Genomic DNA, 21,059 nt, shown 5'->3' on the forward strand with positions numbered 1-21,059 from the left:
AAGAAAAAAAATTCCAAACTTGTAAATTGCAGGTTAATTTAATCGAGTATAGATTAGTTTTATTCTCATTTGTTAAAAACAATGGATGTTCTTTAGTGATAAAATTCCATATTTTCTGATTAGGAGTAGCTTTATAATTAATAATGATTTTATATAATCGTGAAGTTAAATTTGTCAAATTAAAATCTTTATATAGTACATGTAAAACAATATGAGTTTAGGTATAGATTTAAAGGAAGAATTGTCAATTGTTCTGCATAGCACTTGTGCATAGGGAAGTAAACTGTTAAGAGCTAACCAATCTGAGTTTGATAAATCAAACATATTAATTAACTGATACACATCTTAAACTATCAAGTTCCTCATACAATGGTACCAATATGTAACATTTTTTGTTTCCTATGTATTAAGAGTATTAATATGAATATTACTGAAAACGTTTTTTGTGGTTTTAAAGGGAAATAATAACTGTAACCATAATTTAATATCAATATTATTATTAATGAAACTTCTGAATGTGTTATAAATATAATTTATATAATTTAGAGTAGGTTTAGTGGAATTGTATTGTATATTAACACAGAGAATATGCCAATGTTTATTATTTTGTTCATTTAGTTGTACATTTTTTGTTAATTTATTTTCATTTGGAATATAGTAGTGTGCAAAGATTTCCATGCAGAAAAATTTTTGGACCAAAACAATTTATAATTGTTTTGAAAATGAATGATTTAATATAAGATTCTAGATCTGGAAAATTAATCCCTCTCAATTTCCAAGGTCTGATATGATTTAAGAAATCTATTCTATTTCCTTTTGGGTACCAAAGAAAATTTATAAGAATTGTATTTATTTCTTTTAAAAGATTCTTACTGGGTATTATAGAAATGGCTAGAGTGATGTAATTTATTTTTGGGAATAGAATCATCTTAATTAATTGCAACCTATCTTCAAATTTTAAATACAATTTATTCCATTTCCCAATAAGTAATTTTAAAGTGTTCACAATATTATTATAATTCCTAATTAAAGTTAAAATCTAAGATTTCACATAATACTATCCCTAAATAATTTAAAGAGGAAACCTGTTTTCCAATTATTTGGTTTATGTTTGAATGAATGTCTTTTTTTTATTTAACAGCATATGATTAGATTTATAACTACTAACACTTAAACCTGAAATACGATAAAAGTTTTCAACTAGTAAATCTAATTCATGTAATGATTTATCTGAGTTAATTAAAGTAAGAAGTATATCATCAGCAGAAAGCATTATTTTAGAACTAAATTAGTCATATATGTTAATGCCTTTAATTTTGGGGTTAAAGTGAATTGTTGAAGAAAAAAGTTCTATTGCTAATACAAACAATATTGGAAACATAGGACAGCCCTGCTTGGTGCCTTTTTTAATTTCGTAGCTTCTGTGGTAAATGGGCCTAATTTTACATAAGCAGGATTATTTTTATAAATATTTTTTATTAAAGTAATGAATTGTTTAGGAAACTCATACATTTCTAGAATTTTAAAAAGATAGTTCCATTTTAATGAGTCAAAAGCTTTTTTGATGTCCAAAACAATGATAAGGGCTTCCTGTTTGTCTCTGTTTAAAATGTCTATAATGGTTAAGATTCTTTGAATATTGTCATGAGTATGTCTATTATAAATAAAAAATGTTTGGTCATCACTAATGACATGAATCAGTGATTTCTTGAGTCTGTTAACCATGATAGACATAAGAATTTTATAATCATTATTAAGCAGTGAGATTGGTCTATACGAACTGCAGAGGTTGGGATCCTCATTTTCCTTTAAGATAGGGGTGATTAATGAATATCTCCATGAAGGTGGAATTGTGCCCTGTAAATACGTTTCATTTAGAACTTTTTGCATAATGGATATAGCAGAAGTTGGAAATAGTTTATATAGTTCAATAATAATTCAATTTATACCTGGAGCTTTATTATTTTTATTTTCTTTAATTTTTTTTCTGTAATTTCTTTGAGAGAGACTTGTTTCTGAATGTCTGTAATTAGGTTTCCCAGTATTTTTTTTAATTTGGAAGAATCCAAGCCTAAATCTAAGATATTATGGTATGAATCATTATTTTTATAGTGTTCTGTAAAATGATATTTAAAGACGTCTAAGATGTCACTTATATCTGAAACGTTTTTGTTGTTTTTCCCTTCATGGATTGTATTTGTGATATTATTTTCAGTAGAGTGTCTTTTTAATCTCATTGCTAGGTTATGTATGTATTTTGGTGAAACAGAGAATGAATTTAGCTTTCATTTTTCTAAAGCCAGATTGGTTTTGTGAGTTAAAATATTGTATTTTTTATTTAATTCTCCAATTTCTTTTTTTAGCAACTAGATCTCTTGAATCATGAGTTGATTTCTATGATTTGTTTTTGGATATTAACTAACTCGGACTCCCATTCCTTTGTTTTGTTATTAAACCAAGTAATAGTTTTGCCATATAGGTATGTCTTTAGGGAATCCCATAAAATAACTATATTTATATTGCTAGTATAATTTGTATCTAAGAAGTATTGTATTTCCGAATCCAACCATGGCTTGAACTGTTTTAATTTGGTGATATAGGCTGGGATTCTTTCAGTGAAAGTCAGTCTCTTGAAATCTGTTTGAAGTTCAAGAATGAGTGAGTTGTGATCAGACAAAGGGCAAGGGATTGTAGAAAATAGGATATTTTCATTTTTAAATCTTGGGATATAAAAATTTTATCAATTCTAGTTTGGGTATTGAATCTATGATCACTATGAGAAAACATTAATGAATTATCATTCTTGAGGCTAAATGAATCAAATAACTGCAAATTATTTGCCCATTTGTTAAGAGCTTTCCCTATAGAAGTAATACGAAAAGTTTTTTTATTAGTGGTCGCTGAGCTATCTAAAATGCAATTAAATCCCCTCCTAAAATCAAATTACCCTTATAAACTTTATTAATAGGATCTATATGCTTTTTGACTGTTCCTACTCCTATACTAGGAAACCAATATAGGTTCACCAAAGTCCAAATTCTGTTACTAAATGTTATTATTGTGATTGATAAAAGACCATCTTTGTCTTCATAATTATAAATAATTTGAGGAATAGTGACATTTTTCCTCCATAGTATTAAGACTCCTCTGTTTTTTTATTATATGAGGAATGGGATAGCTTTAGATATTCATTTGGATTCCATGTAAAATTATAATTTGCTTTAAAGTGAGTTTCCTGCAGAAATATCACTTGTGCTTTATTTAATTTTAGTTATTTTACTAAGTTGGATCTTTTCGTTTGATTATTTCAACCATTAACGTTTAAAGAGAATAAAGTTAAGTCCATCCTATTTGTTTACAATTAAGGAGTATTTGAAATAAAGATAGTATCAAGGTATTTTTATTATTTACATTTTGTGTAACTTTCTTACAAAAACTAAATTTTGAAGACAGATTGCTGATTCCTATTAAAACACATAGTTCAGAGCTTAATTGAGGCCAAAGAAGAGAAAGAAAATGTATAAAGTGATAATCTCATAAAAGTGAATAAACAAAAACTTCAAATATGCCTTTAACAAACATGGAATGAAAAACATTCTTATCTGGCAGAACAAAAGTGTTTGGTCAGATTAACCCTCGTTTCTGAAAACAAATTGAAGAAGAATGAATGGTTTGAGGCTCCATTATATGTCTCCTGGAGAAACTTTATAATCTAATTAAAAGGAAAGAACAACTATCAATTAATATTGACAAAACAACATTTTTATGAAATTAGTGTGATAAAAAATAAGATGGATGTTAATCACTACTTCTCAATAGAAATGTAAGTTCTAATAGCTGAATTAACATTTGCAATATTACAATATAATAATATTATCAGCAAGTAGTGAAAGATGACTAAAGTTTGTCAAAACTAATAAAATATTCTCAAAAGTAAGCAATTTAGCTGAGTATCAGGTTACAATATCTAGGAGTAAATAGGTAATATTAAAGAGTCTATTAAATTAAGAAACAATTATGCCACTACATAACATCGGTTAATAAATAACTGCAATGACTTTAAATTATATAGGCAAAGTGACAGTCCACAAACTATTCCAGTAGTATACATTATTTACAAAGCAGAGCAATTGATAACTTATAGCAATGAAATGAGAAATTGTTTAACCAAAATAACTTTAACTTTCTTATAAACCAGTGGCTGTGGCTGCTCACCAGATATCCTGTTTTTATAGCAGCTCCTTATTACTATTTAGAAAGTAAGATAGCGGTAGTACAGTCTAATTAGCTGCAATTCCAATAAGCATCACACAAACCAGTGTATGCTCAATACTAAGACAAAGGTCTAATATTTGTCGAAGAAAGAGAATGTTTAACATTCTACTTGAACAAGCCACATAGGCATAAACTTTGTATGTAATAAACAGATATAATGATAATAATAAACAACTTATAGGGTGGATTAATATTGCATACAGGGGTAAGAATGTCTGATCATTAGTTCATTTTCCTTTCCTATACATTTTCAACTGCATCACAGAATCATAACTTGTAATATTCATTAAATCAGAATTTAAGGGTTTCTCTAATAGAAAGTATGCACCAACTGAGTAAAGTAATTTAAAAACTGGGTCTGAGATACTAATAAGCTGTGACCTGTAGCTTATCCAATAATTAATGCACAAACAAGATGGGTACTGAAGCCTTTACTTGCTTTAGAATCGGACACTGCTTTCATGTTTTTACCACAACCATTTCCCTCCTCTAGACAAGGGGAAGAATTATCATACAGCATGGTATATAAAACAAATAAGTGCTTTACAACAGTATACTGCTTTAAACAAAATCCTCACTGTTCTATGGTTCTCTACAGCTAATTCTGCAAACGGGATAACACTACTTGTCCATAGCTCAGTTGTTTTTTTTTTTCTTCCCTTTCAGTTCGAACTCAAACAAAAGCACAAATTGGAATGTTATTGTAAAAGTTAAAAGGTTACAATGAGATCAAGAATGCACTAACCTACCAGCAAATTTAATGTATAATACAGCACATATGAAGGAAGCATTCCCCAGTATCAACAAAGTGAAATAAGCCCGAATCTCTGCGGCACTTCCTGGAGCATATGCTATGAGGTCACCAATGATTTGCATGTTTCCACCCAGTTTTCAAGGCAACTAAACTAAACGAAGAGAGCACAAAATAAAGCAAATACAACTTGCTAATAAAACCTTGCATTAGAAACAAATGAAAGCTTTAATTTAAACAAGTACCATATACCTAGATTGCAGTGGCCGAGAGTAGGCAGGGAATGCATACATTCACTGGCGGAAACAAGTGAACACATTTAATACACTAAATAAAGGATTGCATTACATGCTTCCAAGCTTACAAAATATAGCGGACAAGATATGCAAAAATCTTAGCTTGCCCACAATCAGGGTAACGACAACCACATATGTGAGGAGAGAAAACACTTCAAAAACACTCAAGACCATTTTCACATAAGAAGTGACAGTAAACTGTCAACATAGAATGTTAAAAGTAATGTCTTACAGCTTTTCCCGGTTAGGGATCACCACAGTGGAACTCCGGTCCACTAATGATTGGCAGTGGATTTTTACGGTGCCAAGTTTCCAGCCCGACGCCCAACCTTCAAAGAAGGTACACCCATTCACGCAAGCACCTACCTGTATGTCTTTAACATCACTCGACCACGGGGAGGACATGCCGACTCCACACAGAAGGCACTCCAACTGAGAATCGAACGGGAGAACCTCTTGCTGTGAGGCGACAACGCTAACCGCTGCACCACTGTTAAAATGCTAAAATAGCAGGAATGAGCTTTGATAGTTAAAATAAAAGACTGTAAAGATTTAAAAACAATACTTTATAAGGGCAAGGGTTAAAATAAGCTAGTTTCTAATAAAACTTTCCCAATATTCAGAATAGGCTTAAACCTTACTAATAAAACAAACCCTAAGCAAAAAGAAGCAGTGACATGTTATTTATGAAGAAATTCAACTATATTAATACCCAGCAAGGGAAGATGCGTGGAATGTGTAGTACACAACCAAATAAAATGTATTAGAAATACATCTTTCTACCATAGACCTTTAAAGAAATTAATAAATATTTAAGCCACACATAACCAACACAGAGCAGGTTGAATAAGTGAAAAAATATTAATTGAAAAAAGAAATGAAATTAAAAATACATACTTTTAGATGATTATGAAAGTAATCACAACTTAGTTGAATCTTTGAGAGAATTTGTAAGTCCTGCATTTTTAAGTCCAGTCTTTACTTTCTTCTTTTTCACATCAGTCCAATTATTTTTCTCTGAAGATTTTTTTAAAGTGGTTGATGATGACCAGTCCATGCCTTCTGGAATTGGAATAATGTTATTGTTTTTGTTGAAAGAGGTCACTTCCTCGACATTGTTGAAAGATCTCATTTCATTTAAGTGAAAAGGTCTGATTTTAGGAGGATAAACAAGTTGTGCTTTAATTTTATTTTATTTTAGTAGTCTCACAAGTGGACAATAATTCTTCCTATTTTCCAGAACTCTCAAGGAGTAATCGTTATCAAATCTTATTTGGTTTTGTTTGTATGTCAAGGGGCTCTTTCTCCAGGAAGTATTAAGGATGAGTTCTTTATCCAAATAAGATAGAAACTTCACAATAATGGATCTTGGAGGTACATTAGGAGAAGAAGGGATAGGTTTTCCTATGGCCCTGTGTGCTCTCTCAATACCATTAGACAAGCCTTCTTTTAAATCTAAGATTTCAGGTAGCCAGGAATTTAAAAATAAGATGATGTTCTCACCTTCTGTTTTTTTCAGGGAGACCAAATATTCTTATATTTGTTCTCCTTTCCCTGTTTTTCAAATCATCTATCTTATTTATCATCCAGTTATTCTGTTGTAACAGGAATTCACACTGAGACTCATCTTCTTTGAGTCTCCCATCTATATCATTTAGTGAAGTTTCAATGTCCAGGATTTTAGATTGTTGTTGTTGCAGAATTTCTTTTAGGATATCAGTCTGTTTTTGATAATTTACCTTTAGATTATATAAATTGTCTGTGACTCTGTCCATCTTAAGAGATCATTCTGTAGAGTGGCAGGCATTAACTGGATTTCCTTTTTTAGTGAAGAATCAGAATGTGAAGATTTTGAGTTGTTCATCTCCACTCAGATATCTCCTGATTTTCTGACAGGAAACTTTCAAGAAAAACACCCCAAAGTTGATGTTCTTATAACAAATGTTCTTAGAACAAAGGTTCCTCAATAAATAAATCAGCTTTGGGAAACAAAAAAAAAGATTTTAAATTAATATTTTCCTGTAGTCTAGTAAAATGTTGTGGAGCTCAAGAAAGATGCTGCTACCAGTTGGCCAGCTAGGCTCCGCCCCCCTTAACATCTGTTTTTACACAGAACATCCCCATTTCATATCTTTCTCCATTTCATTCCTCCTTAATAACAGGATGACAATGGTATGTTCTTGGCCAAATTGAGAATAGCTTCTTATTATCCTTGCCTTTGGCATAAAACTTTATTCTAGTTGTTATTAATTAGCCCTTACTCTGTTCTAGGGATACCCTAGGAAAGTGCAATGACTAGCCTTTCTATCAGCACACATTTTTTGCCTGCAGTCTTTTGCTTTGTGGTACATTTCTATCTTGCTGTATTTACTTCAGTGTGAGTATCTACTCTGTGTGTCCTAACATATCCATCTTTTTTTTTCTTTTTTATGGCAAATCTTTTTTTCTGGACTTTTCTAAGGATAATAAGGATAACTAAACGTTGCCTGTGGAAAATTGCTATAAGCTTCTTGAAATCTCCATTAGGGGAGTTTCCCCCTTTCCCTTTATATATCCAGTTTGGAGGAGCCTATGGACTAGACCAGGTCATCATTTCGGACACTCTAATAATTTCCTTTTCACACTTTCTTTGCCTTTGCAATGGTTGCTTCCTTGGCTTTTTTTTCTACTTTGTTACTAGCATTCTGATTTCATTATTTACCAAGACATATCTTTGCATGCTTTATCTTTATAGTCTGTCTCAGGTAAATTTGTGTGCACATCACTTTCATAGCCCCATTTTGTGCATTAGATTGAGACCTACTACATAGCAGAGCTTGAATTTACTCCCACATGGCACTAGTTCATGAGACAAGAAGATTCATGGCATTAAATATTTCAGATTTACCTGTATTTTCTATCTTGTACTGTTTTTCAGGACATCCTTTAGACCCATCTATGGCCCTTTACTAAGCAACCTTTGTAATCATTCATTTCGAGATTGCTAATCAAAGCCACATTTTAGGTTACACTGCAACATTATTTGCTTACAGTTATGGCTACATAATTATAGTAACATGCACCAAGGAAATTTCTCCATTCTCACTTAATTTTTCTGATAGAAATAGGGCTGTCAACTTCCAGACTGTCCTGGTCTCTTACAATATTGTAGATTTGACAATATTACCTGAAGTCTGAATCAGAGTCAGTGGAAATGTCTTTATTTTTCCAGTACTTCTTAGGTATATCAAACAATGTTTGCCTGTTCAAACCTTTAATAACATTAGACGCCATTTACATTTTTAATGTTTTTGCTTACCGTCCTTAATGACCTTCACAAAGTGGCATCAACTCTGAAAATTGTTTATTTTATTTACTTATTAGCTGTGGTGGTGGTGCTGCGGTAGCGTTGTCACCTCACAGAAAGACATTGTCCTGTTCAATTCTCAGCTAGCGCATCTTCTGTGTCGCGACATGCGTGAATGGGCATACCTTCATTGAAGGTTGTGCGTCAGAGCTGGCAACTCGGCACGTAAAAATCTACTGCCAATCATTAGCGGACCGGAGTTCCGCTGTGGCGACCCCTAACCAGGAAAAGCCAAAAGAGACAACAACTTATTGATATTTATTTACGGGTGGCCGCGGTGGTGTAGCTGTTGGCATTGCCGCCTCACAGCAGGAGGTTCTCTGGTTCGATCCTCAGCTGGGGTGCCTTCTGTGCGGAGTCTGCATGTCCTCCCTGTGATTCCGTGGGTTTTTCTGGATGCTGCGGTTTCCTCCCACATCCCAAAGACATGCTGTAGGTGGATTGGACACACTAAATTGGCCCTAGGCGTGAGTGCGTGCATGTGTATGCCTTCTGTGGAAGGTTGGGTGTCAGGCTGGCAACTCGACACCGTAAAACTCCACTGCCAATCATGAGCGGATGGGTGATTTGCTGTGGTGACCCCTAACCTGGAAAAGCCAAAAGAAGAAGATTGATATTTGTTTACCAGGAAAGTCTGACTGGGTAATAAGTACCCATTGTCAGTGAAGGCCCAAGGAGAAAAGTTCTAGATAATTAAATAACATCAAATAAAACTTAGAACAAATGTAATTAAAAAAAGCATATATGCGTACCATTTCACAGAGATATATATAGGATACAATAAAGGATAAGGAAGCACCAGTGATAAAAATACATTTAAAAAATGGCTATTAAATAGGACAATCAGTATATGCAATGTATTAGAAGTATAGTCTACTATGCTAATAAATAAGAAATAAAATATATAAGTCACCCTAAGAGTGGGGAGAGGGCAGGTGTTGAAAGGTATAGATAGTATGATGAGAGGTTAGGTTAGTAAGAATGTAAAGTGTTTGTTCATATAGATCACTCAGGTGAGCTGCATGATTACAGCCATGAGTTAGTGAGAAATTGTTTTAGGGTGGATTTAAATACATGCAGGCTAGATAAAGTTCTAATTGAATCTGGGATAGAGTTCCGTAGTTTGGACATGTAGTGTGGGTATAAACTTTGCTGCATCTTTTTGTTTTCTTTACAGATTTCAAGCAGATTTTTGTCTTGAGAGCACAGAAGGTGATTTGGGAGATGGTGATGAAGTACTGAAGAAATAGAAAGACAGGTACAGGGGTTATATACTATTTTATGGGTTAGAAGAAGCTGCATATGGACTAGTTTTGTGGGAGTTCTAACCTGTTGAGATCACTTAATATAGAGCAATGATGAGATTTATGTGGCAGGTTATCTGCAAATCTAGAAATCTTATTATAGCATTGCTCCAGTTGTGATTTAAGAGAGATCTGGATGTTAGTCAAAATAGGTGAGCCATTGAGAAGAGAGGGTAAAAGATAAGTGTTAGCTAGGGTGATTCTACTAGAAGGATTAATAATTTTTGCTTTATACAGTAGACCTAACTTTTGATGCATTATTTTTATGCAGTTTTGTATGTGAAGATCATACTTTAAGTTGTCATCTGTGGTGATTATAAGTTGGCATGGGTAAGTACTTCAATAGCTGTATTGCTTAAAGAGGTAATGTGTAAGGTATTTTTAGCTTTGGCATGGCACTTTGCAAAATAGTAGTAGTTTTACTTTTCTGGGATTAAGTAACATATGGTTTTGTTGTAGGGTTTTGATGAAGCCACAGTCTGACTGAGTTGAAGGCATTTTGTGTCATAGATTGTAGTTGTAGTGGGATGTCAGATGAGCAGATGAGAGATGAGTCATCTGCATACTGATAAGGCAAGCTTGCTGAGAGGAGGTATATGGGTTGTTGATGAAAATGTTGAATAAGCTGTGTGCCAAGAAAAGAACCTTGAGAAACACCTGTTTTAACTAGGAGAAAAGGAGAGCAAGAAGAGAGCCATTTGACGGATTGACATCTTTCAGATCGGTAGTTAGAGGACCACAGAAGATTTGGTTTGGAAAGGCCCAGAGAGGGCATTTGAGTCACAAGTTTCTCATGTGACACTGTGTCAAAGGCTTTTGAGAGATCTGGAAAAACAGAAGAGATAAACTTTACTTGCTCTCTAGCCTTATTAATGGTGTCAGAAAAGTTGAGGACAGTTGTAGTGGTGCTATGACCTGGTCAGAAACCATGCTGTGTTGTGGTTAGGGATCATTTTGCAAGAGATACTGAAGGAGTTTCCTTGAATACACTTTTCCAGGATTGTAGAAAGGGAGGAAACATAGCAGTTGGTTTAATGTTAGAGATTTCAGAGGAGTTACCTCCTTTATGAAGTGGAATAATGAAGAATGCTTTTCAACAAGGAAGGAACATGGGAGTCTTGAATAGATGTGTTAATTAGAATTGAGCCTGGGTATGCTATAGAGTCTGCAACAAACTTAAGGTACTCAGCAGGGAGGTCATCAGCAGAGGGAGAACAGGGTTTAAGTTTCTTTAGTAGCTGTTCAGCATATGGTGTGAAGACAGGTTGGAGACTAAAGGCATGGATGTCAGGATGAGTACAGTTTTGAGGAAGATTAAATGGTTGGGGACAGCTGAACTTAAGAAAGGTTATGATGTCAATGAAGAAAGTGTTAAATTTAGTAGCTGTTTATGAGGTGGATACATCTGGATAAGGGTTTGGTGTGGAATGAGAGCCAAGTTGAAAAATGTTCTTAATTGAGCTCCAGAATTTTTTTGGATTTTTTTTCTGATTATCTTGTGGGTTAGACTAATACTGTTTTTTTTTTTTTTTTTTTTTTTGCTTTTTGGTGAGATTATGCAACTCCTTGTATAGATGTAGGATTTGAGGGGTTTTATCTTCATGTCATTGTTTCCATGCCGTATCACATTTTTGTATGAGAATTCATGTAGAATAAGCCGGGTGTTTGAGTATTTTGTACTCTTTTATTTCTAGTAGGGGCGAGGGTATTTAAGTATATTGTTGAATTTGTTGACAGCTTTGTCTAGTGGTAGGGTTTTGAGTGGAGACTAGTTGACCGATTTTAGTAGATTATTGAGTGTATCAGGGTGAAAGTTTGAAAGATTTTGGGTAGTCCTCTATTGATGTTATTTTTTTAGCTGGAGGATGATTTCTCTATTGGTGAATGTAGGGTGATGGTCACTAAGGAAATTAGGCAGTTCTCCCGAGACAGCATACTTGCTGGGGTCAGAGTCAGGTATTCAGTCAAGGATAGGGGTCTCTATCACTTTATTGAAAGCACTACTTACAGAACACCTATTTGTCAAACTCTATTAAGCGAAATGCTACTCTCTCGAACAATTGTTTCAACAAAATTTTTCCCAGGATAAAATAGTGGGCCATCATTGGGGATTTACCCTTTTCCCCACTGTAGTGCAATCTCTGAGTTGGTATATTTAGTTAGGGGGATGTAGGGGCACAGCCCCCCATCAGGGTGGGTGTTAAATAGTGCTGTGTTTGTTGCGGTTGCTGGGATGGCCAACTGATTTATCCCCTGGGAAAAACTTTGCTGAAATGATTTTTCAGCGAAATAAGATTTAACTTAATAGGGTTTGACAAAGAGGTGTACGGTAAGTAGTGTATTTGATAAAGTGATATAAACCCAAGGATAGAATTTTTATGATTCACTTTGCAGAGCTGAGTAGGGGAAGAGATCAGCTGTTCGAACTCATACAAGTTAAGACTGCTAGTTGGGGTGTTACATGTTACAGATAACTGGCTAAAGTTAATGTCACCTAAGATAATGGATTCAATAGTAATATTTGTAGTAATCCAGCAAATTATTTCTTCTAATAAGCTCATATCATTACCTGGTGGTATGTAGAAGGCAACTGTACAAACCTTCTTATGTTTATTAGCATTGAGAAGAGTGATAAGAAGTTCTTTATTTTGGAAGACTGGTATGTTAATTTTGAGGGTAAGAAACTTGGGCAGTTAGCATGTAAAATTGCAATGCCTACCCCCCTTTTTGTGTAGCCTGTCACATTGAATTGTATTGCAGCCAAGGGATAGAATTTCAGAATCTTTTATATGGGGTTTTAGCCATGTTTCGGTAATGACAGCAATATCTGGTGAGTATTCAGTAAACCCTGCTTGTAGGTCTGTAACTTTGTTTAGAATGATACAAATGTTAGTGGAAGTAAGGGTGTTGTATAGGAGTTAGGGGAGGAGGATGGTGGAATGGATGACACTGAGGGGGCCAGGTTTGAGATGGATGTCACCACAAACACTGATTTTAGAGAAGAAAAGATTAGGATTAGTTTTTTTTTTAATAAAGTATATCAATTTATTCCAGGTTATGTCAAAGTGAACTAAATGCATAGCTGTTTTGCATTAGAAAATGGTGAAAAGGTTGGACATTAAATAATTTTGAGGAAATAGATATGAAGGATGGTTTAGCCTGAGTATAGGGAGGGTGACTGAATAAGTGTGAGAGTACCATTGTAGGTAGTAGAATGATATGAAATGAATAGTAGAGACATGAAGAAGCAAAAGGATAACATGGTAGATAGACAGGACCATGGACTAATTAAGGGGAGATTATAGTTGAATGAAAAGGAAAAAATGTTAAAAGAGAAAGAAGGAAGATGAGAGAAAAAATAGATGAGAGCAGGAATGGCTTGTTGGAGATGCCAGGTAGAGTGGTCCCCTTACTATGGAGATGGAGAAAGGTTAAGATTTTAAGAGTATAGTCAGAAAAATGTAGAGCATACTGTGATGTGGTAAGGTGAAATTGTGAATTAAAGACAATATTAGGAAAATGATTAAGTGGGCAATGTGTATAATAAAAGGTTTGTGGGTATTCTGTTCTCCATCAGCATTATGAAATGAAGGGTAATATCAACGAAGGATTTGCTGAGAAGGAAGAAGTGAATAATGTAAAAGGCGAAAAGGAGAATAAAGGTATAGACTGTAAACTCAGAACAACAGAGAGGCATAAATTAATGAAGATGGAGAGAAGAATAAGTGTGGGGGAAGGTAACATGAGATTGTAAAGGATTTGTGTGAATGTTATTGGATAATGGAGTAGTAGCAGGGATTGATGAGGTTAGTAGGAAGAGGAGAGGATGAGAATGAGGAAGGAAAGGAGATATATTAAGTATAACTTTAGACCAGGAGGGGTTGGGTGGAAATTGGGGTAGGGCAAGGGAGCATAGTGAACCAAATGTCATCCATATAGTCCTTTTCCAGAAATAATTTCCACCATAAAAATCTTTGTTCTAGGTTACCAAAGCATTGATAGCAGTTGCTCCCTCTTAGAGCATGTCAGAAATTCAGTTAATATATATCTGTTTTGCCATATTTGATATATGTCCCTGGTATTAGAAAATGCCTAGTTTAAACAACTCCAAGCAAATTATTTGAAAACACGACCCCGTCCACCAGTTTGGTTTGAACTAATTTAATCAAATCAACATTTTTACCATTTTACTCACCCTCAATCACACCAGTAAGTCTTAAATTACATTTATAAGCCTTATCTTCCATGCCCCTAAATTTTTTAGACTGGCTAGATGGTCTAGTACTCAAAGCATTTTCAGCCAAAAGGCATTTACAGATTTCAGCATACAATTATGTTATGTAATACAATGTGATTCAGAGAAAGAGCATATAGAAGTACAGAGAAAAAAAAAATTAGCATAATGTGTTATACTTCCAGCATTTCATAATATTTTCAAGTCATTGTTAATATACAATATATAAAGTATTATGGGCATTTACAAATACAAAAATACAGTTGCTATGTAATGCACAAAGTCTCACGAGCATTTAAAAGTATCAGACATAATTAACAACAGAATCGGCATTTGTTTACTATATTTGATAGTACAAGCAGTCAATGCACATATTTACAAAGTTAAGATTGCGCAGGCAGATTGAGCAACATAGAAAATAAAGTCTGTTTGTTGCATTTCTGAGCTGCTTGTTTGATTCTAAAAGCATCCAGTGTGTCAAGGGGATGGCCTTTGTATTCCTTATGATGGAATTCAAGTAGCTTTTTTCATGTATTTAATTCCAGTTGTTTCTGGATATTTTATGGATATTTGCCGATGCAAGCTTAGAAAAGACTCTTTAACCAATTATAGGTATTATAGCTAAATTATCCCAAATAAATATCAGTCCCTAAGTAACTCATTGGATAGCAAATTGGATGACTAAAAGAACCCAGGAAATTAAGGTGGGCATTTCAACCACTTCCAAAAAACCTATTACAAGTGGTATTCCCAAGGCTTCAGTCAATGGTCTACTGCTTTTTGGCAGTTACTTCTCTGAAGTCAAAGCTACTGTTAAGGGCTTTTGGTTGTCTATGTTTGCAGATGACTTCAAACTTTGTGGCATCAAAAAATCCCCAGAGGACACCAAGATCTTACAATAAGGCCTTTCTCAAACAAATAGCTAATGTCGAAACCATGGACTAAAAATAAATGCCAAGAAAATTATATAACGCTTTAGCAAGCATAATGCCCCTTGTAACTATCACATTGACAACACACTGCAAAAAAAAAATCATCTAGTAGTTAGTAACCTGGGGACCTATATAGACAATGAAATGCTCTTTGATCATCATGTATCCACCATTTTAAGAAAACCCATTTTTATTGTTCAGCTTATTACTAAAGGTATGGTGTCCAGGTCCAAGGATGTAATCATTCCACTGTTTTTGGCACACATCCATACCAATCATTGAGTACAATGCCCCCTTCAGTATGTACCTGTCCAAACATTTGATATAATGTAAACAACCATGATGCTTTCTTACTAAGAATATTAAGGGCATACATCTTAAAAACTATGTGACCATCTCAAAGCCTTGTCCCTGTTCTTGGTATCATATAGTATACTTAGCAGTGATCTCTGCCTTGTGTACAGAGCCTACAGAGTCAACACACCCTGTCCTATCCTATCCTGCCAGACCTACTACATATTCACAGGTTCTGTGGTGGCACAAACATTAAAAATATCTCAATGTCTTTTCAACATAAACAGAACATATTGGAGGGCTAGATATATCGCAGAGAATACCACTTCTTTGGAATTGTCATCCTTTCCTCATAAACAAAAGTACTTCTTTTACTCCATTCAGACATACTCTGAATGAGTGGATGGACAGCCACAACTTCACCCCTGGTTTAGCACCCCTGTTCCCTCATGGGTGGGGGCAGTATGTAAATATTCTGCTCATCCCTGGGTTATTCACACTTAAAATATAAAGGGTTAAGCTTCTAACGATCCTTGCAGACATGACTGTATAGCTAGACTTCTAAAGATCCTTATGGATCAATAACCTAGTAAGTACCTATGAACCTGCTGGGTTGTGGGAGTAATGTAAAAGGAGAAGGAGAAATTCTCTCCAACAGCTGCCACAGTTAATCAATAAATTCAATTCAGTTTCTTAAACAGAGTTTATTTGGCACACTAGCACCAAGCAGTTAAATGCTATTTTCCCTTAAAATTATATGGGATATTATTAAAGGTCAGCCAGCCAGACAATTAAACATTGATTTATTTCAGTGGTAAAGGCACAGCAAATTTGAAATTTTTATTGTTTGTTTGCACAAACTTTTAGATGAATGAACAGAAGTGTGAGACTGCTGTATTAAAGTAAAGTAAATATAATTACTTTTTTTCTGAAACTGTGTTAGTTGTAAATATTGAAACATGTAAAATGTATAATATATATAGAATTAAAAAATGTAACTCTGCTGTGGGCAAAATTTCTTTTAGTGGAAGACAGCAAAACATATGAAACTGAAATTAAATGTGCTCATCAAGTGCACAGACATTGGTAATACCCAGCTGCATTACTTTGTTTGGACACTAGCTTGTTGGACTCAGCCTTCTCTTATGAGCTAAAAGATTCTGTCCCTGATAGTTGTAAGGATAATGTACAGAACTGTACATGCATTTTGCATACTATTTTAAGTACACCACCATGAGCTGCGATAATTCAAACAAGTGAATTGTGGTACTGTCCTGGGATGCACAGTGAGTTTCCTTTTTTTTTTTTGCGAATGCAACACAGAGGCATCTGGTATCCTAGTGTCTATTAGGCACACCTGCACTTGGGAGTAAATGAAGCTCTGTGAAGCCTGAAAGTGTGGCTGTTCAAAGCAGTTTCTTATTGTACAGTTTGCTTTACTAATTAGGTCCAGTAGCTGCCTGACAAGGCAGTACGGTATTCAGCTACCTTACACAATAACTCTGCATACCGCCATTGTGAATGACTGTGTTTCAAGAATGAGTCACAGTAATCCAGTAGGTAGGTAGTGTTTTGGGGTCATTATCATATTATGTTAATGAGGATGATCTGGTGTTGTGTGATGTCCATTGGCAGGTGTTTGCCCATATTGCTGGGATAGTGGAGTGAAAGACTCCATTGCTGGTAGCGATTTTCCTGACATACAGTGGAAGTGCATGATGAGTTGCATTGTGTCACTGCTAGTATGTTGATTAGTTTTGTCTGCTGAACAGCAAACTAGCTGGGAAAGGAAACGGTTGCACTTATGGCTGTTTGTATGCTACTGGGGTGCTATAATTTATGCTAGAGGACCCCACATACAAAACCCAACTGTTTGTGAATAATGCTTAATTAGAAGTGGTTCATTAGCATAGGGGTAATTGGTTAGAATGCAAAAGAGCAGTATCATGCATGGGGTCTTGCATGATTCTGCTTCATTATGTTGAAAGGATTTATGAATCGGACAGGGTCTGTAAACTATTCAATAGTGCACAAAACCCTTAGTAGTAGTGAAGCTTATTCCACAATCTGGTCATGTGAGAACTAGAAAAAAAATCATCCATTTTTTGAATTTAAACAGATGAATGGCAGTGGACTCTTTTAAGCAGATAGAAGGCAACTGCCAGGTGAGATACTGTTTTAATTCTGGACTGTGCAGGTGGGAAGAAGTCTGCGCAGAGCTGAAATCATATCCCATTTTGTCTGGGAATTAATCAAAATGCTTTTTGGATTTCTAAGTCAGAGATGGGTAGAAATTTAGTATATCTCTGCAGCTACTGGTATTGACAGGCAGGTCCAGATAAACCATCAGTTAATTTTTTTCTTCCTGTTATTGTCTATTTAAACACATGTATTTTGTGTTTTCCTTCTGCAGGTTTATAGCTGCTTGTATAAATATTTGATTTACCAGTTGCAGTGCGTTATTTTATTTATTCCAAGTGATGAGTTTATTTATTCAATTTTAGATGCTTACAGCTGGTGATTTATTATTAGCTTAAAGGTGTATGCATTGGAATCTACCCATCCATACATCCAGCCATCCACAACCCCATTTCTCATATGCATTGGAATGGTGCACTATTAACTGCTGTCTTTTACTTCTGAAAGAGTTACTGCTCAAGCAATTTAACAATTGAATTATTTTCACTCACTCAAGCCTATAATGCCTTTCTGTACACTTCCCATACCTCCTTAGGGTGTCTAGAACAGACTCTGGCTTGTTTAACTAAGTGACTTATCAGCTACTAATAGATTCATAAATTCATAGAGTATTAATAGGCTAATGACCCAGGGGAGGAGCTTTCTAAGCTTAGCCAAGTTTTCCTGAAAGAATAATGATGTCCTGTATCTAACTAGGACATTGAGGGCCAGGCATTTATAAGTCACATCTATCCATAAGGGACATGGGTCCCCTTTTCCCCATCCACTTCTAGGTTTTGTTCAAAGTGGGCAATAGATGAACTCAGCTTCACTTGGATGGGAAACCTGTTCCATAGGAGGGGCAGTCTCTGGGTCACACATCTGTCTCTCCAGCATGCTTTGTTTAAGTCACAGACAAAATTCAGGTCCCTAAACATAATACTATATGCAGTATTAGAAAAGACAAGGGGTTATTAACAAAATTGTGAATCTAGGTTATCCTGCAGTAGAGAAATTAAATAATGTTCATATTTATGTTCATATTTTCGTAACTGAGAGACCTACATTTTACTGAGGTGCATAGTGTGAAACACCAGTGTGGGAGACAGGAGAATTAACTGAAAATGCTGGTTTATATTATACTATATACTGTAAATATTGCCAGTTGTTTGTTAGTAATTGTGACAATAAGTAATATATCCATATGTACTTGATACTTCAAAAACCAAGTGACTTACAAACTGTTGCATTACATTAGGTGAAACCTTAAATGTTGTTTGATACTTGCACTGTAAGCTGCACACCTTAAGAGATATACAATATTATTTGTATTGCTAAGTCTACAATTAAGTATATGTTTCATATTTCTGTAAATATCTCAATAAACATGCAGTTATAGAGCGATTTCTTGTTGTCATGTCAAAGCTTCTGGTTAACAAACATGTTCAAACACTATATGTCTTGGTTGTATAGTTTTCAACATATGAACATTTGTTTGTATAGTAAGTCTAGGGAGGTCTTTTGTGGCATGTAAAACCAAGCATGATCACCACAAAGGCATCTAAGGAAACAGAATGTAAGGAGAGAGTGGCCAGATGGTTTTGATAACTAAGGGGCTTAAAGACTGTCGTGTCTCCATTTGACTGGTATGCTTTGACAGGTACATACAAAAGATGGCAATATATTCAGTTATGGGACAGATAAGAGCTGAGTACAGAGGAGGTCTGACTTTCCGGTTCTGGATGGGATACGCATGTTTATTAGTTGGGCTAGACGGAATAATTTTTATTAATATATTGGAGATGTGATGATCAAGCGATAGGGAGTCTTCCACAAGGGTTTGTAGATCTCTAATGACAGTCATTCTTAAGGGGTGTGTCATGTGTGCGATATGAGGAGGACTTATTTCTTTTATCAAAGTGAACAGTATTGCATTTTTTTTGCATTTGAAGCTATTGCTCTTGCATTGGTAATTTGCATAGCTCAGCCCATCCTGGAGTACTTTCACATCACAGCAGTGGGTGCTCAAATAACAACCCTTAATTTTACGGTTGTCAGTGAACTTTGTTAACAGGAGACCTGGAATATTCTTTTGCAGATCGGAAAAAGAAATTTCATATAGAAGACCATGTAATAAGCCTTGAAGAACCTCACTCATGACATTTCTACCTTTAGAGATAGTGCCTGTATCCCTAATGATATGTTCTGTCTGACAACCAATTTCCTATCCACCTTACTATATATGGGTTAATGTTTAGGTTCACCAATTCATTAATGATATCTGCTTTAGGTGTAGCATTGAATCCATTGACCATGCACAAGTATGCCATGTGCCCAGTATCACCACCATCCACTAGTTCAGTTACCCTCTGAAAGAAGTTTATAAGATTAAGAAGGCATGACCTGCCTTTGGCAAAGCCAAACAAATTTGGATCCAGACCGAAGTTTTCAATCTTTAGATTTATGAAGTCAGAAATGCTATGTTCCATGGCATTACAAAAAAAGCTGGTAAGACTGATGGGTCTATAATTATGAGGGTCAGTAGCTGGACCTCCCTTAAGTAAGAGCATCATAATAGCTGTTCTCTATGCTTTTGATACATAGTCCATTGCAAGAATCTTGTTAAAGAGGGTTATAAGAGACTCACATAGTACAAACTTGGTGTAATTATTGTTTCATGCTATATAATCTTGGCTCAAGGATGTGGTATTCTTTGTTTTAGAAAGAGTAGCTAGGACTCATGCTGTATTAATCTTGGAGTCAGAAGGTGAGGCGTGATGGGGCAGTTATGATGGTGGGTGAGGTGAAATTCTTACCTTTTTGACAGCTAAGATATCAGCTATTATTATGGGAGCAAAATGGGTGGTACCATTGTGGATCAACTCTAAGCAATGATGGGTATTGTTTCCTAACGTTTCACTGGAGTTAAGGAAGGATTTATAATTACTTTTGGTATTCATAGTCATTTAGAGTTCATAATCAGCTCTGTATTTTATGACTGCTCCCTTAAGTATTCTGTCTGCTTGTTTGACTGCCCTCTTAAAATGGAAAATATATGACCTCCTATAAGAACTAGCGTAATTTCAACCATTTGTTGTTGTTTATTTTTTATAGGAGTAGTTATTATTTATAGGAGTATTTCAACAACATGGTTTGCTTTAACATTTTCAGGAGTGTTTGTATGGCTAGGTACTGACTTCTCTATACAACTATTTAGGTGAGAATAGAATTTAGACATAAAGACCTTGGTTTTGTTTATAGGTTCAGCACAGGAGACAGAGATATTATCTAGGTCACTAATTAACTGCAGGTTTGCTTTTGGGAAGTCCTTGAATACCAAAGTGTTTATTTGGGGTGCATCACCACTTTTATAAGTGAAGATTACTAATGCCTGGTCTGATTCAACAAATTAAGATGATACCTACAGACTTATACAAGATGGCAGTATT

This window comes from Protopterus annectens, chromosome 10.part0 (assembly GCF_019279795.1).
Source record: "Protopterus annectens isolate FY-2018-M chromosome 10.part0, PAN1.0, whole genome shotgun sequence".
Taxonomy (NCBI): domain Eukaryota; kingdom Metazoa; phylum Chordata; order Ceratodontiformes; family Protopteridae; genus Protopterus; species Protopterus annectens.